The sequence below is a fragment of the Panthera onca genome, chromosome D1, assembly GCF_046562875.1.
Source record: "Panthera onca isolate mPanOnc1 chromosome D1, mPanOnc1 haplotype 2, whole genome shotgun sequence".
NCBI lineage: Eukaryota > Metazoa > Chordata > Mammalia > Carnivora > Felidae > Panthera > Panthera onca.
The window spans coordinates 41,859,969-41,875,435 of NC_138348.1; the positions used below are offsets into that span (position 1 = coordinate 41,859,969).

General features: G+C 41.2%; 1 protein-coding gene across 3 annotated transcripts in view; it reads left to right on the forward strand.

Moving 5' to 3' along the window:
* PIK3C2A (phosphatidylinositol-4-phosphate 3-kinase catalytic subunit type 2 alpha) overlaps nucleotides 1-15,467 on the forward strand; it is a 193,341-nt gene that overhangs the window by 56,198 nt on the left and 121,676 nt on the right. The window contains exon 1 of one of the 3 annotated variants that reach the window (XM_060606134.2): nucleotides 15,238-15,358. The exons of the other annotated variants lie outside the window; for them this stretch is intronic. The gene's annotated coding sequence lies outside the window, so the exon portion shown is untranslated. Of the gene's footprint in view, nucleotides 1-15,237; nucleotides 15,359-15,467 lie in introns of those variants that run through there. 3 annotated transcript variants of the gene reach the window in all.

Consider the following 15,467-nt stretch of genomic DNA (forward strand, 5'->3'; position numbering starts at 1 on the left):
AAAATACTCAGTAATAGTATTTAACCAAACATCTAGCTCGACATCTTTTGTTCTTCCAAACACTTCAGCATTACTTTACATATAAACATACATATGCAAATATTCCCAAACATATAAATGGTTTATATGTTCCCAAAAGGATTCAAAGCAACTTAAGGAAATATTGCAGGAAATAAATGAGTTAAGTAATTGGGGTGGAGGTGAGAAGTAAAGGCAAACAGGAGAAGGAAAATATACTAAAGTCAACTGTTAGGCTTGACTTACAAAAGTGCACGGTATACAGTTCTAAACAATAGCTAGATCTGGGCTGAATCTTTGATTCTGAGCTTCCAGGAACAAAGCAATAGGAAAATATGAACTATTATGAAATTCGGTGTCCCTATGATATAAAATGAAATAGTTCTTTTAAAAAAGTATATAGCTTCCTTGTATTAATACCTGAGAAAAATGTTCCTTCATTATGAGTCACTCTATGACATAATGGTTAAAGTCCTCAACAATATCCCTCTGATAAATACAACAGCAAGACTTCTAGGGCCATCTCTTATAATGAACTTCAGTGCATAAAGCCAAAGTACTACTCGGTAAAAGCAATTCTACAAAGGACCAGGAGCAATCCAACTACACAGCTTATTCTAGAGGCTATAAATTGGGATGACATTTAGAATGTCTAGAGAAATGGATAGATTACTTATCTTTCAAGTAATCCTCGATGAATATTACTTCTTTCACTTGTGCTTTTGATGAATAATGTGCAGTAGTTTGAAGTTAGTTCTCTGTTAAAAAACTAAAGTGGAAATGATCTTTCTGCTGATTAATAGTTGTTTTGATAATCAATAGAGCTGAAGGTAGGAGTGGCATTCTTCCAGAGAAGCAAGAAGTCTAACAGTGTGATAGTGTGAAAGGAAAGATCTCCTACTGCCATTTAGAAGTGGGTCTAAGACTTTCCCCCCAAAATAGATCTGGACCCACTTAAACACATAGATAATGACTCAGACCCCAAAGTTCTTTCACACATGTGTGGTCAAGATGATTCTAGCCTTTATTAGTAAAGAGAATACCTTAGTTAATAAGCTAGTTAAGAGATTAACTTTCCAGGGGCACCTGGGTGGCCCAGTCAGTTGAGCATCTGACTCTTGATTTCTGCTCAGGTCATGATCCCAGGGTCATGGGATGGAGCCCCACATTGGACTCTGCACTGAGCATAGAGCCTGCTTAAGATTCTGTCTCTATTTCCCTCTGCCTCTCACTCTCACTCTCTCTCTTAAAAAAAAAAAAGAAAGAAAGAAATTAACTTTCCAGATAACTGCATAGTTTATGTGCTCTATAAGTTTTTTGGCAATTAATCAGTTAAATATTGGAGGACAGCTACCAAAAACAACATTTGAATGTAAGAAGAGTTGATCTCAAGCCTAATAATTATACAAAAAAATTGAGAGCCTGCTGAGTGGTAATAACACCACTTTATCAGTATAGAGGCAAATAATTATCTTTCACTTAAGAAAAAGCCATGCACTAGGGGTGCCTGGGTGGCTCAGTCGGTTAAGTGTCTGACTGTTGATTTCAGCTCAGGTCCTAATTTCACAGTTGGTGAGATCAAGCCTAGAGTCAGGCTTTGTGCTGACAGCATAGAGCCTGCCTGGGATTCTCTCTCTCTCTCTCTCTCTCTCTCTCTCTCTCTCTCTGCCCTTCCCCTGCTCCATCACTCTCTCTCTCAAAATAAATAAACATTAAAAAAAAAAAGCCACGCACTAAGCTCATCTAAAAGTGGTTTTAGTTCGGTAAGGAGCACATTATGAAAATAAAAGGGAGGCTTTTTGCTTGAACCAATAGAGTTTTCTGACTTGTTAGCATGACAACGAAACCAGTTTTCTTTCCCTCTGGGCCCACAGTTCAACTACGTTTCCTCATCTCCCTTGCAGTTAGGTGTGGGTGAGTTCTGGCCAGTGGAATTAGATGTGTCACCTCCAGTCTGGTGCAAGAAACCTCAGGGTGACCTTGGATGCAATGTATTGAACATGGTAGATCTTTCTATCAGTTTATGTCCCTCAACACCCCACCTCTTATTGGGCTTATGCAGGGGAGAAATAACCACCTATTGTGTTAAGTGACCAAGATTTCAAAGTTTATTGTTAGAGCAGCTAGTATATAATTAATATAGCATTTAAGTAAAGTCAAGAATATACTTCTACCTCTCTATATCTCCATCTCCTCAACTGTAAAATGAAGATAACAGCACTTAGCTCATAAGTTAGCTCGAGGAATTAAACATGTTAGTGCATATGAAGTACTTTAAACTATGCCTGGCACATAGTAAACATTCAATTCATGTTAGCTATTGTTATTATTACAAAGCTTCCTAGTGGTAGTAAGATGCAGGTTCAGTATAATTCAAATTTCTTTTCTATTTAAATTCTAGTAACAAATGATGTCACATCGATGTTACTATCCACATTGTGCTGATCTGTGCCCCCATCATTGTAGGGCTTCAATATACTCTGGTCACCTTGGGTTGTCCCACACATGCTCTGAAATTGTTCTTCTCTGATCTCCATATTGTTGTGTGCTACCCACTTTTGAAGTTACCGCAGAGTGGGGAGTGGCAGAATCAGGAAGATTTGCAATCATACTGTGCTAATCAGACCAAGTTACTGCCTTGGTCTGCCCTAAAGCTATATAGATCCTCAAGATGCCAAAATAGACACCTATCCACTTGTGTTTGATTTTTTCCCAAATTTGCTTTAATTTTAAAAATTCATGTAATAATTAACAGCATTTCAGGAAACATTTAAGGAATTATTCACAGATATCACAGAACAAGTTTTGATTCATTTAATTTTTCATTGTCAATCCACAGACTTATGGGAAGTGGTGATAAGTCCATACTGCTGAATCCAGAAATTCCTGGTCATTTTCCTGGCCCTCTTCTTTACCCACTTCTTGTCAATACACTGGGTTACCACAGTATACCCAGAAACTGCTCATAACTTTGGCTGACAGTGATTCTTAACCTGAGGTCCATAGACCTCCCCTCCCCCTAAATAGCCCCCAAGAAATCCATGGATGGAAGTCAGGGAGCCTATGATCTCAGATGGGGGAAAAAATCGTATCTTGGGACTGACGGAGTGCCATTACAGCCTGGAGCAGCTAGCAAGGACCCTCCTGAGCCTGGGCTCTGACAGGGCAGTCACAGCCTCAGTGGTGCCCTTGTGCCCACTGGAGCCCAGCCCTCACCAAGGATACCATTCCAGCCCCCTGCCCCACATGGCTCTTGGCAGCAGCGCCCGCCCACTCTCCACTGTCCCTACATCCCTACCTTTGCCCTGATAAGCTCTGAGTGTTTATATACTGGACTGATCCTAGGGAGCCTGCCTGTGGGTTGGGAAGGGCTGGCTCATGTGTGCTTTATCACCACACCTCTTACCTTTGTCTTTCTACCACCTCTTGCCCCCACCTGTGGCCCCAGTGAGCTCTGAAGAGTCAAAATTCTGGGACCAATCCAAGGGAGACTGCCTGTGGTTTCAGACTTGACAGGAAGAGACTCACCTTGCACATGGGTATTACTTTACTACCCAAGCAGAAGGAAGAAAACAGCCCAGCAGAACAGCCCAGCCAATGAGAACTGGTCACAACTCAGACAATGAAAAGCCACTATACTTAGAACTCGACTTTACACCAGCAGACCTACTTTTTAAGACAGCGTTCCCAAATCCCCCCCTTTCCTCTATTAAAGAGCAGTCCTCTCCTTTGCTCTCCAGACATGCCTACGGTTTTGCTGTAGCTTGCTTGTCTAGATTTCAAATCTGTTGTTCCTGAAAAAAATTTCTTTTACTTATAAAATAACTGACAGTTTTATTTTCTTATTTTTTATTTTTTAAATGTTTATTTTTGAAGGAGAGAGAGACAGAGCGAGAGCAGGGGAAGGTCTGAGAGAGAAGGAGACACAGAGTCTGAAGCAGACTCCAGGCTCTGAGTTGTCAGCACAGAGCTTGATGCGGGGCTCAAATTCACGAGCCGTGAGATCATGACCTGAGCCGAAGGTGGACACCCAATCGACTAAGCCACCCAGGTGCCCCTGGCAATTTTATTTATTTTATTTTAATTTTTTTAACGTTTATTCATTTTTGAGAGATAGAGAGAGACAGAGCATGAGTGGGAGAGGGGCAGAGAAAGAGAGGGAGACACAGCATCCAAAGCAGGCTCCAGGCTCTGAGCTGTCAGCATAGAGCCCAATGCGGGGCTCAAACCCATGAACTGCAAGATCATGACCTGAGCTAAAGTCAGCGCTTAACCAACTGAGCCACCCAGGCGCCCCAACAGTTTTATTTTTTTAAGTTTAACATTACCGGGTGATCAGAAAGGATTAAGAGAAGACCCCCAACAACTCTGAAGCTGGTGAGCAAACAGGTGCCAGCACCCACCGAGCAAATTGGGCTCACTGTTTTCTCACCAACTTTGGAGTTTGAGGATGATGCTTCTGGCTTTCAAGCTCTATTCTTTTTGTGTTTGAGCTTTCCAGGTTTTATTTGGAGGCTGTTAAGCTTTTTTCTTTCTTTCTTTTTTTCTTTCTTTTTCTGAGAGTCCTCATTTGGTATTTGTTCTGACTCCTTTACCGAATCTGACTGTTGCTGTTGGAACTGTGCTGGCCTTCTTCACCTCTTGTTTGAAACCAGATCATTCCTATTTAAAACTGTGCTACCCTGTGGTCTGATAACTGGGCTGTTCCTACTAAAACTATGCTGGCCTTTGGTCTGATTCTTTCTGGATCCAGGCTGTTTTTGTTGAAACTGTGCTGTTTGGAATTTTTTCTCTTTGCTCTAGAGAAAACCTCTAAGAATTGAAGATTTAGTTATCAAAATGCTTTATGGGTGGTGTCCACCCCCCAACTGGGACTCTGGCCAGTTTTATGTTTAAAAACTATGATCCCTTGCATAACACTCTCTAGCTCCATCCACATCATTGCAAATGGCAAGGTTTCATTCTTTTTCATGGCTTAGTAATATTCCATTGTATATATAAAACCATATTCTCTTTATCCATTCATCAGTCAATGGACACTTGGGATGTTTCCATAATTTTGCTCTTGTAGATAATGCTACTATAAACATTGTAGCTGGAGAGTATTATGCTAAGCAAAACAAGTCAGTCAGAGAAAGGTAGCTACCATATAATTTCACTAATATGTGGAATTTAAGAAACAAAACAAATGGGCAAAGGGACAAGTAAGAGAGGCAAACCAAGAAACAGACTTTTAAAATATATATATGTACCAATGTTTATTTATTTTGAGAGAGAGAGCACACAAGCAGGGGAGGGGTAGAGAGAGAGGGAGAAAGAGAATCCCAAGCAAGCTCTGCACTGTCAGTGCAGAGCTAGATGTGAGGTTCAACCTCTCAAACCGTGAGATTATGACCTGAACCGAAATTAGGAATTGGTCACTTGACCAACTGAGCCACCCAGGAACCCCAAGAAACAGACTCTCAACTATAGAGAACAAACTGATGGTTACCAGAAAGCCGGGGGGGGCGGGGATGGGGTGGGGTGGGTGGCAATGATTAAATAGGTGATGGGATTAAAGAGTGCACCTCTGCAATGAGCCCCCAATGTGGTATGGAAGTGTGGGATCACTACATTGTATACCTGAAAGTAATGTTACCCTGTATGTTAACTAACTAGAATTTAACTAAAAACTTAAGAAAAATAAATCACATCTTTATTTTTACTAACCTCTGACAGAAATTTACCAATTCCTTCCATTACTAAGGTAGACAATAAGTCACAGTAGTATTAGCAGTATCTGTGACTTTGTCACCAATAGATATCCCAAGAGATATTTCTACGTCACATTATAACAGTTAAAAATATCTTGAAATATCATTTATACTCATACGGCTATGAAATTATGGTAGTCACTAGACCTGGTATTAGGTCTTACTTAGTACATTAATAAAGAAGCATGTATATTACTATAACAAATGCTTATTTAATATTTTGAGAACTATATTTCAATATAATTGGTTTTCAATTGTATTTTAGTTTTTAATGTAAAAACATTAGTCAGAAAAAAAGTCTATAGACTTCACCTGACTGCCAAAAGGTCCATGGTTCAAAAAAGAAAAACCTATAGGTTATTTGTTCGACACTTTCCCACACACCCCCATGTATTTGTCCATACCCTCCTCCATAGTCTCAAAGAGGAGTACAGTGGTGACAAACATATACATTGAAATGCCACCTCTTAGGACAGCATGATAGATGATTAAGAAGTGGGGCACTGGGGTCAGCTTGTCCTGCTCTACCACTTATTTTGTGACCCAGGCAAGTAACTTAACCTCTCTGTGCCTCATATCTGTAAAAGGGGAATTATATTATTCCTTCCACATAGGGTTATTGTGAAGAATAAAGGAATTAATTCACTAAATCCATTAGACTCTTAGAGTCTACCATACAGTAAGCTCTCAGAAAATGTTAGCTGCTCTTTCAAGAGCCTATCATAGCTGTTTCTTTATGATATTTATAGGGAGGGGAGAGGAGGAGAGAAAAGAGTAGGTTGGCTATTCCTCTTATGAGTCACAGCCTACACATATAACTTTTATGATGCACAAAATTGATATCCTTCTTGAAGCACATGAAGGAAGCAGTTGATAGTTCTTCCTTGAAAAGTTTCCAACTTCATTTTATGTCTTATATAGTAACTCTCAACTGAATCTTTTTTAATGCTGCAGTGGCGGTATAAATGCTGTCCACTCTTGGTTTACAAAGCAGGACTTTCATTTAAATAATAATTGTCTTGCAGGAGCACCTGGGTGGTTCCTTTGGTTAAGCATCTGACCCTTGATTTCAGCTCAGGTCTTGATCTCACAGCCCTGATATTAAAAAAATATATTTGCCTTTCATAATTCACATTCATTTCTAATCCCTTTAAGACATGGGTCTTGGCTGTCCTTTTAACTGTGGGGGGAAAGACTAAATATAAATGGAAGTAAATTCACTCATTCATTCAATCAATAATTATTAAATTCCAGGCACTACTCTAAATGTATAGGGATTCGTGGTGAACAAGACAAAGTCCCCGCTGTCATTGAGCTTACCTTCTAGTGTAGAAGACAATGTACTAAAATAAATTTTTTAAAATATCAGGAGGTGACTGATGCTTTACAGAGCATTAAAATAAAGTGATCTTAAAAATAAATAAAATAAAATAAAAGTGATGTTATATACATGAGGACCAGGTGGCTCTTTTTAGATTGGGTAGTCAGAGAAGTTCTCTTTAAGCAGGTGACATTTAAGCAGAGATCTGAATGACCAAAAGGAGCCAGTCAAACCCAAGGGACAGCATTCCAGGCAAAGGAAATAGCTAGTATAAAGTCATCAGAGCAGGACAGAGCTTACCTGTTCTTACCCATTTAGGAATGGAAAGAAGGCCACTGTTGCTGGAACATAGTGAGCAAGGTGCAGAGCCCTAAGGTAGAGGGAAACAGGGAAATGATAGTGCAAGGCCTTTGTAAATAAAGGCAAGGTTTATTCTCAATGCAATGGGAGGCTACCGCAGTTTTAGTCAGGAGTAAGGTGATCTGATGTACCATTTTAAATCACTCCAATTACTGCTTGGTGAACGAACTTATTGGAGCAAGACTGGATATGGGAAGGCCCATTAAGATGATAGCTTGCACCAGATTACAGCACTGAGAGGGCAAGGAGGGTCAGTTTAGGCAGTAGGGTATATTTCAGAGATAGAGCCAATAGAACTTACTGATTGGAATGTGAGGAGATGCCAGGAATCAAGGCTAACTCCTAATCTTTTGGCCTATGTAACTGGGCTAATGGTGCCAGTTATTGAGATGGATAAGTTGTGGAGGGGATGAGGGGATGGGGAAGTGGGGAACAGGTGTGGGGTAATAATTGAGAGTTCTTAATCTGTGTTTATCTTAATTTTGCCTTGTCCACCCAACATGCAACTGGAGATATCAAATAGATGGTTACCCAAGTCTAGATTTCAGGGGAGAAGTCAGGGGCCAGAGATACAAATTTGAGAATCATTAGCCTAGGAATGGTATTTAAAACCATAGGAGCAGATGAATTCATCTAGTTAGGCAGTATAAACAGCAAAAAGAGCTGAAGACTAAGTCTTGGTGCATTCCTACCTTTGGAAGTCTGATAAAGGGGAGGGAGCTGACAAGAGACTAAGAAGCAAGCAAGAAGGTTGGAGGAAAACAAAGTGGACCTGGAATCATGAAAGCCTAAAAAGCAAAGTGTGTTAAGGAGGGAGTGATCAATCACTAATGGCAAAAACTGCTGAATGATCCAGAAGGATGAGGACAGAGAATTGACCTGACTTTGGCAACATGTGGGTCAATAGTGACTTGATAGGAGACATTTCAGTATGTGGAGGAGATGAAAGCCTGGTGAGGTGAGAAACCCAGCAAGTATAGACAGTTCTGAGTTTTGTTATCATGGGAAACAAAGAAATCGGGCAGAAGCTGGAGGGAGTATAAGGTCAAGGGAAGTTATACATGTAGGGAGTTAAATGGAGGAGAGGCTGGGTAGGGAAACTATGAGAAGGGAAACCAGATTTAAACTTTGCTTTCTGCCCTCAGGGAGCTTATGATCTTCTCTTGGAGAAGTTCAGGATGGTAGTGGTAAAAAGTTTAGGCTTTGGACTAAATGAAACAGTATCTGTACTGCTGAGCACAATGTCTAACACTAAGAACTCAATAGATGGAAGGAAGCTATAATTACAGAACAATTTGAAAACACTTTAAGATAGGAGGTCATTAAGGACTAAACTGAGTAAGTAATTAGATGTTAAGATTTCAGAAAACAGGGAGATTACTATCAGCCACAGTGACCATAATTAAAAATCAGGACCCATCATATGGGGAAATGGGTTAAAAAAATCTGTTACTATACCCATGTGAATAAATTTACAAAGCTCTACAGATTTTAAAAATCTTTCAGCCACCCTCTTAAACAGTTGCCTTTATTGGAAATATTTAAATTCCAAGTAGTTCCAAATACCTTGAGCCATTTTGAGGTCTTTGTACCAGTGCTCATGCTTTTCCCTCTGCCTGAAGCATTGTTTCCTACCCTAACCTGACTAACATCTGCTCATTCTTTAGAGCTTCTTCCTCTGGTCCAGTGGGGCTGGGTGCTCCTCTGTTGGTACCAGGTATGCAATTTTACCATAACTTTTACCACAGTGTATTGACATTTTCTATTTGTTTACCTTTTGTGTTTTTTCAGTTCTATTTTTGGGTTTACTAGACTCTAGGCTTTGCAAGGGCGGGATCATATTGTATTCATCTTTGTTTCCCTGTACCCAGCCTGGCTTCTGGCTGACCTCAGTTAATGTTTATTGGTGGTCCCTGGGTGGCTCAGTCAGCTAAGTGTCCGACTTCAGCTCCAGTCATGATCTCATGGTTCGTGAGTTTGAGCCCCAAATCGGTCTCTCTGCTGTCATTGCAGAGCCCACTTTGGATTCTCTGCCCTTCTTCTGCATGCACTTGTGCTCTCTCTCTCTCTCAAAAATAAATAAACTTAAAAAAAGATTAACATTTATTGAAACCAACTGAATCTAATATTAGGATTATGCTAGAGAATCCTGGACTAGAAAAGCCTTGAAGGACTGATAAAATAGTCCACCGCCACTTTAAAACAGGTTTATAACATAAGAACTAATCACAACTCCCATCCTTCATCACACACTGAGTCTGCACAGTTCCACACCAACTTATTTTTTTAATCTTTTTTTGTCACTCAATTTCTAATCAGAATTATTAGCATCCAGCACACTCTAAACATGCTTCATGCTGAAATTACTAAGCTCCTATATATTTCTTTTTTAATTTGAAAGTAGTATATGCTCATGGTAACAAATCAACCTGTACAAAAGGAGTCTATAGTAAAAAAGAAGGCTCCCTTCTATATGCTGACCTCTACCCTCTCAGGAATTCTTCACAGACACAGACAATACTATTAATTTCTTGTGTATTTTTCCCAAGGTTTCCTATTTTGTTACAACACATTCTAGTTTTTTAAACATAAATACTAGCATTTCACAAATTATTAGTCAACTCGGCTTTTTCCTTTAAAAGAATATTGGAGATTATTCCACATTGGAGATTTTCCTTATCAGTACATCTTTCTAACAGCTATATAGTACGGTATTCCATTTCCCATTTTATGACATACCATAACCTACTTAATCCATTCCCTATTGTTGAAAATTTAGATTCCTTTTATTCTTTTTCTACTATATGACTGTTCAGTTGAATTGTGTTACCCTCAAAATTCATAATGAAGTCCTAACCCTTGATATCTCAGAGTGTGACCTTATTTGGATAGGTTCCGTATAATCAAGTTAAAATGAGGTCACTTAGGGTGGGCCCTAAGCCAATCTGACTGGCGTCTTTCTAAGAAGAGAAAAGCTGGACAGAGACCTTTAAGAGGGAAGATGATAAGACACAAGGAGAAAACATGCATCTATAAACCAAGGAGAGAGGCCTAGAACAGATACTTCCCTTGTAGCTATCAGAAGGAAGCAACCCTGCCAGCACGTGGATCGTGGATCGTGGACCGCAGACTTCTAGCCTCCAGTACTGTGAGACAATAAACTTATTGTTTAAGCCAGTAAGTTTGTGGTACTTTGTTATGGCAGCCCTAGCAAACTAAGATGATAATGCCTCAATGACTACCCTTGTATATGTATATTTTTTTCACAAAGATGCAAGTGTATTGGTAGAATTCATGGAAGTAAATTTATAGAAAGATACCTCTGTATCTTTCACATACCCTTTTCTTTACCTAGAAAGCCCTTCCTCCTGAGATGCTCCCAAAAACTCCAATATAACCTCTTCAAGTGCTACCTCTTCTGTGAAACCTGCTGTGGTAGCCAGCTTCTAGATGACCCCCAGTGACCTCTCCCCACCTCCTAGTATTCAAGCCTTTGTGTATGCCTCACCTTTGTATATTCCTTTCCTCTTGAACACAAGGGACTTACTGACTTCTTTTTTTTTAACATATATATTTTTAAAGTTTTATTTATTTATTTTGAAGGGGGAGGGGCGGAGAGAGAGAGAGACAGATAGACAGAAAGAATCCCAAGCAGGCTCCACACTGTCAGCGAGGAGCCCAATGCAGGGCTTAAACTCACCAACTGTGAGATCATGACCTGAGCTGAAACCAAGAGTCGGATGCTTAACCAACTGAGCCACCCAGGAGCTCCTTATTGACTCACTTCTAATGAATAGAGTATGGCAGAAGTGATGGGACCTCACTTCTGAGATCAGGTTACAAAGACCATAGCTTCTGTTCAATGGTGCTTTCTCTCACACACTCTTGTTCTTTCTTGCTCTTTCTTGGTCATTCATGTAGGAGGAAGCCAGCTGCCATAGTGTGAGGCAGCCCTGTGGAGAGGCCCATGTTTTAAGATATCAAGACCTTACAACAACCATGTTAGTGAAAATGGAAGTGGATCTCTCTTCATTCAAGCCTTTAGATGAGGCTGGCAGCAGATAGCTTGTCTGTAACTGTATTTCTGACCAAAGAAACTATGAGATAGTTAATTCTTATTGCTTTGAGCTACTGAGTTTGGGGGGTAATTTGATATGTAGCAATAAATAACTAATTACCTTCCATCCTCCCCTCTTCTTTCCCCTGAACTTCCTAGCTTCCAACGTTACTTGGACTTCTCTCTAGTAATGCTCACTACATCATACTTGTTTCCAAATCTCTCTCTCCTACTTAACTATCTCCAAGGATAGAAGCCCTGACTCAGCTTTATATTTACTGTGCCTTATGCAAAGTTCAAGCCACCATTGTCACTTCCCTATATTGTTGTAATAATCTCTAAACTGGGCTGCCTAAATCCTCTGTAGCCTCTCTCTGTTACATTCTCTGCCCAGCCTTAAGAAATCTTTTAAAAATATAACTTGGATCATTTGAGAGCTTAAAATCCTCCTCATTCTTAGGATAAAGACCTAAATTCTTAATATAGCCTCCCAGGCCTGGCATGATCTGCTTGCCTCACCACCAATTCTGAAGCCACTTCCCCCTTGTTCCCAGTACAACAGCAACACTGGCATCTCAGTTCCTCAGTTGAACCATCCTCCTTCCTCCCTCAGTGTCTTTGCACACACTGTCCCTCTGCCTGGGATGTCTCCTCCTTCATCCTCACTCAATTTCTACTCATCCTTTAGACCTCAGCTCAATGTTCCTCAGAGAAGGCCTTTCTGCCTTCCATTTTATCTTATATATTTTTTTTAATTTGAGAGAGAGAGAGAGCACATGAGCATGGGAACAGGCAGAGGGGAAGAGAATCTTAAGCAGATTCCATGTTTAGCTCGGAGCCCTACACGAAGCTTGATCCCATGACCCTGGGATCATGATCTGAGCCAAAATCAAGAGTTGGACATTCAACTGACTGAGCCACCCAGGCGCCCCTGCCTTCTATTCTAAATCAAAGCACATGTAGTTTTCCTTCACACCACTTATCACAGTTTAAACAATTGTTTAATTAGGTGCTCAATGTTGGTCTCCGCTGTTGTACATGGACTAAGCTCTATGAGGGCAGGGACACCTTGTCTTGTTCACTACTGTATCTCTAGCACAGATGATAGTGTCTGATATATTGCAAACAGGGGCTCAATACTTTTTTTTTTTTTCTGAATGAATTACAAGGCAACATTCCCTATTCCTTCTACAAACTTTACATCCTTTTACTATCCACACATTTAATGTTCATAATGTCATTTCTCTATGACAGTGTTACCTGTCTTAGGTAATGATCTCCAAGAAGTAGAGACCACAGGTTTTACGTTGTGTGGTATAGGACTCAGCAGAGTTCTACTGGGGTAGGGATACAGCATTGGGAAAGGAAAGTGAAGAATTTACTGATAAATGGCCTTTAGTAGCTATTTTATAGCTGTTAAAATCTCCATGGCCTTTTGGGGGGCAGTTTGAAGGTAAAAGAGCATGGGCCTTGCAGTTAGCCCCAGGTTTGGATCCCAGCTGTACTATTTAGTAGCTGTGTGACTATGGGCAAATTACTTTATGCTCTCTTTTCTTCAAATTTCTCAGCTACAAAATGAGGATATCATAATGGCACCTTTTAATAAGGTTGTTAGAGGAATTCGATGACTTGTAAAGCACTAAGAAGAGGGCCTGGCCTTAGCAAATGCTCAATAAATATCAGCCTTTTTTTCTTTTCCCTGTGATAAAACAAGGTTGCCCATTTCTCATTTGGTACTGGAAGAAGTTTGGAAATATTTGTGGTGCTGTTAAGTTCTCTGTGGGAGGTTAGGATTGGAACACTTAAAAATATAATACCTCCTCCTCAATTCTTTTCTCTACCTTCAAATCTTAATATTGAAGCTAGTAGGAGAAAGAAGAGAGAAATGGCTGCCAACTATGTTCTTATCTGGTTCTTCAAATGACAGCAGTGCCAGTTTGTCCTAGAAATCTGTATTTCTATTGCTAACACATACATCTTCATACACCCTCTGCCAGAGAGAGAAGCTGCTAAGGGAGGGCTACTAGTTCAGATTCTTGACACCTGGCAATTTGTGGATGCTGATTTTTTGGAATCTGGAGCACTATTCAACTCCCTTTCTATCTCTTCCTATTGGGACCCTTCTGGTCAATCAGAGCCTGTTAAGTATTGGCCATTCAAGAGGTATAACAACATAATGAAGTTCACTCAAGCAAAGGCCCTCTGCTGCTGGGACTCAGAAAATATTTCTCATAAGAAAAATATAAGAAAGATTAAAAAAGTCAAACGGTTAATATTCCCTCTAGACACAGAGTTCTCTCAAGGCGTCTTCCTTCTTTCTGAAGGCACACTCAGTTCTTGAGCAGAAGCTAGGAAACCAGCTGAGATAAATCGTTTTCCCCTCCCCTTTTAATCTTGTGAAAGAGCTGCCAATTCTAGAAATTCCTCCTTTGATGAGAAGATAAAGCAGAACAATGCTGTGGAACTAAACAGATTCCTAAGGGACATTCTTCTAGGGTGTGTAAAGTCTGCCTGGAAGTTGGGTTGGGGGAGGGGTGGAAGAGATGGAAAGCTAAGAGTAGGAGTTGGTAGCCATAGCCACAAAGAATACAGTTGTTTCTAGACTTCTCCATAGCATAGCAACTCTATCTGGTCTCCGCATTTCTTGGGAGGTGTAGGCAGGTTTATTACAGTGATTAGAGGGCTTCATCCACTTCACATCCATCCTACAAAATAAAAAAAAAAAAAAAAAAGAAAGAGAAAACTTTTCTTTCCCATTATTTGTTGGAGCTAAGTTTCTACTTACAGCCTTCTCACATTAAAAAAAAATTTTTTTTTTTTAACTGAAAATTGCAGCCCAAATCAGTCTATCTAGCACATTAGATTGTAAGCCTTTGGAAGGAGCGCACCCCCTTCTCTTACCGTTTAAGGGACAATCTGTTGTAAAATGCTACAGATTGGAATCAGAACCGAGTTTGAATCCTGCTCCCAGCTTCACCATATGTAAACGCGGACAATTTTCTTATCTGCTTGACATGGTTATATAATTTTTAAATCGGACATTTGAAGGCTCAACTCTACAGGCATAATCTTATTCAATTCTCATGAGGCAGATATTATTATGGAGATTGCATCTAAAGATATGTGGTAATGTAGTGAAGAGCCGTCTGTCTGGCTGTGAGTTATCATTGGACTATCTTCCATACCTGGCTGCTGAGGATTAAATGAGACACTGATGTGAAAGAGCTTTACACAATCCACGTGATGGACTACTAATTACACGCCCCACAGCACCTGATCCACCGTGAGGAGTCGGTAAATACTGCTTGGAGTGCATGATTTTATATCTTGCCTGCTCCTTTCAGTCTTCCAGTCACAAACTAATATCGCAGCGGCCTGAGGCCAAAACCACGAATCTGGGAGCCACAGCCGGGTTGGAGGAGACTGCTGAATCCCCGGAGAGGGCAGGGGAACAATAGAGTACTTTGGTAATTGGCGGACGCCCGGCCGGAGAGGGGGCCGGCTGGGGTTCCAGGAGGCATCCCGGTCCCTGGCCTGGTGTTGCGAGGAGAGGTATCCAGAGCCTGCTCGGCATTTCCCCGGGGAGCCTGGCCCCCACACCCTGAGTTCTAGCCTCGCGGGACGCGCCCAAGCCCCGCCCACTACCTCAGGTAGGCCGTCTGCACCAGCCAATCCACCAGAAGCCTGGGCGCGGAAGGCGGTGCTTCTCTGGTCGGAAGTGACGTGCTGTGCTTGGCTGGCCGTGGAGTCCGCCGAGTCTCTTGGCGGCGGCTGAGAGGGAAATGGCTCGCACCGTGGCTGCTCCGGCGGCTCGGGTTGTGGTGGAGGCAGAGGCTCGGGCAGCGTGAGGTGAGGAGCGATAGGTGTGGCGGGGGCCGGTATCCGGGACCCTGCTGTTCAAGGGCAGTGAGGGGGCCCGGGGGGCCCAGGAAGGGAGGGTCTCTTGAGGCGGCCCCCA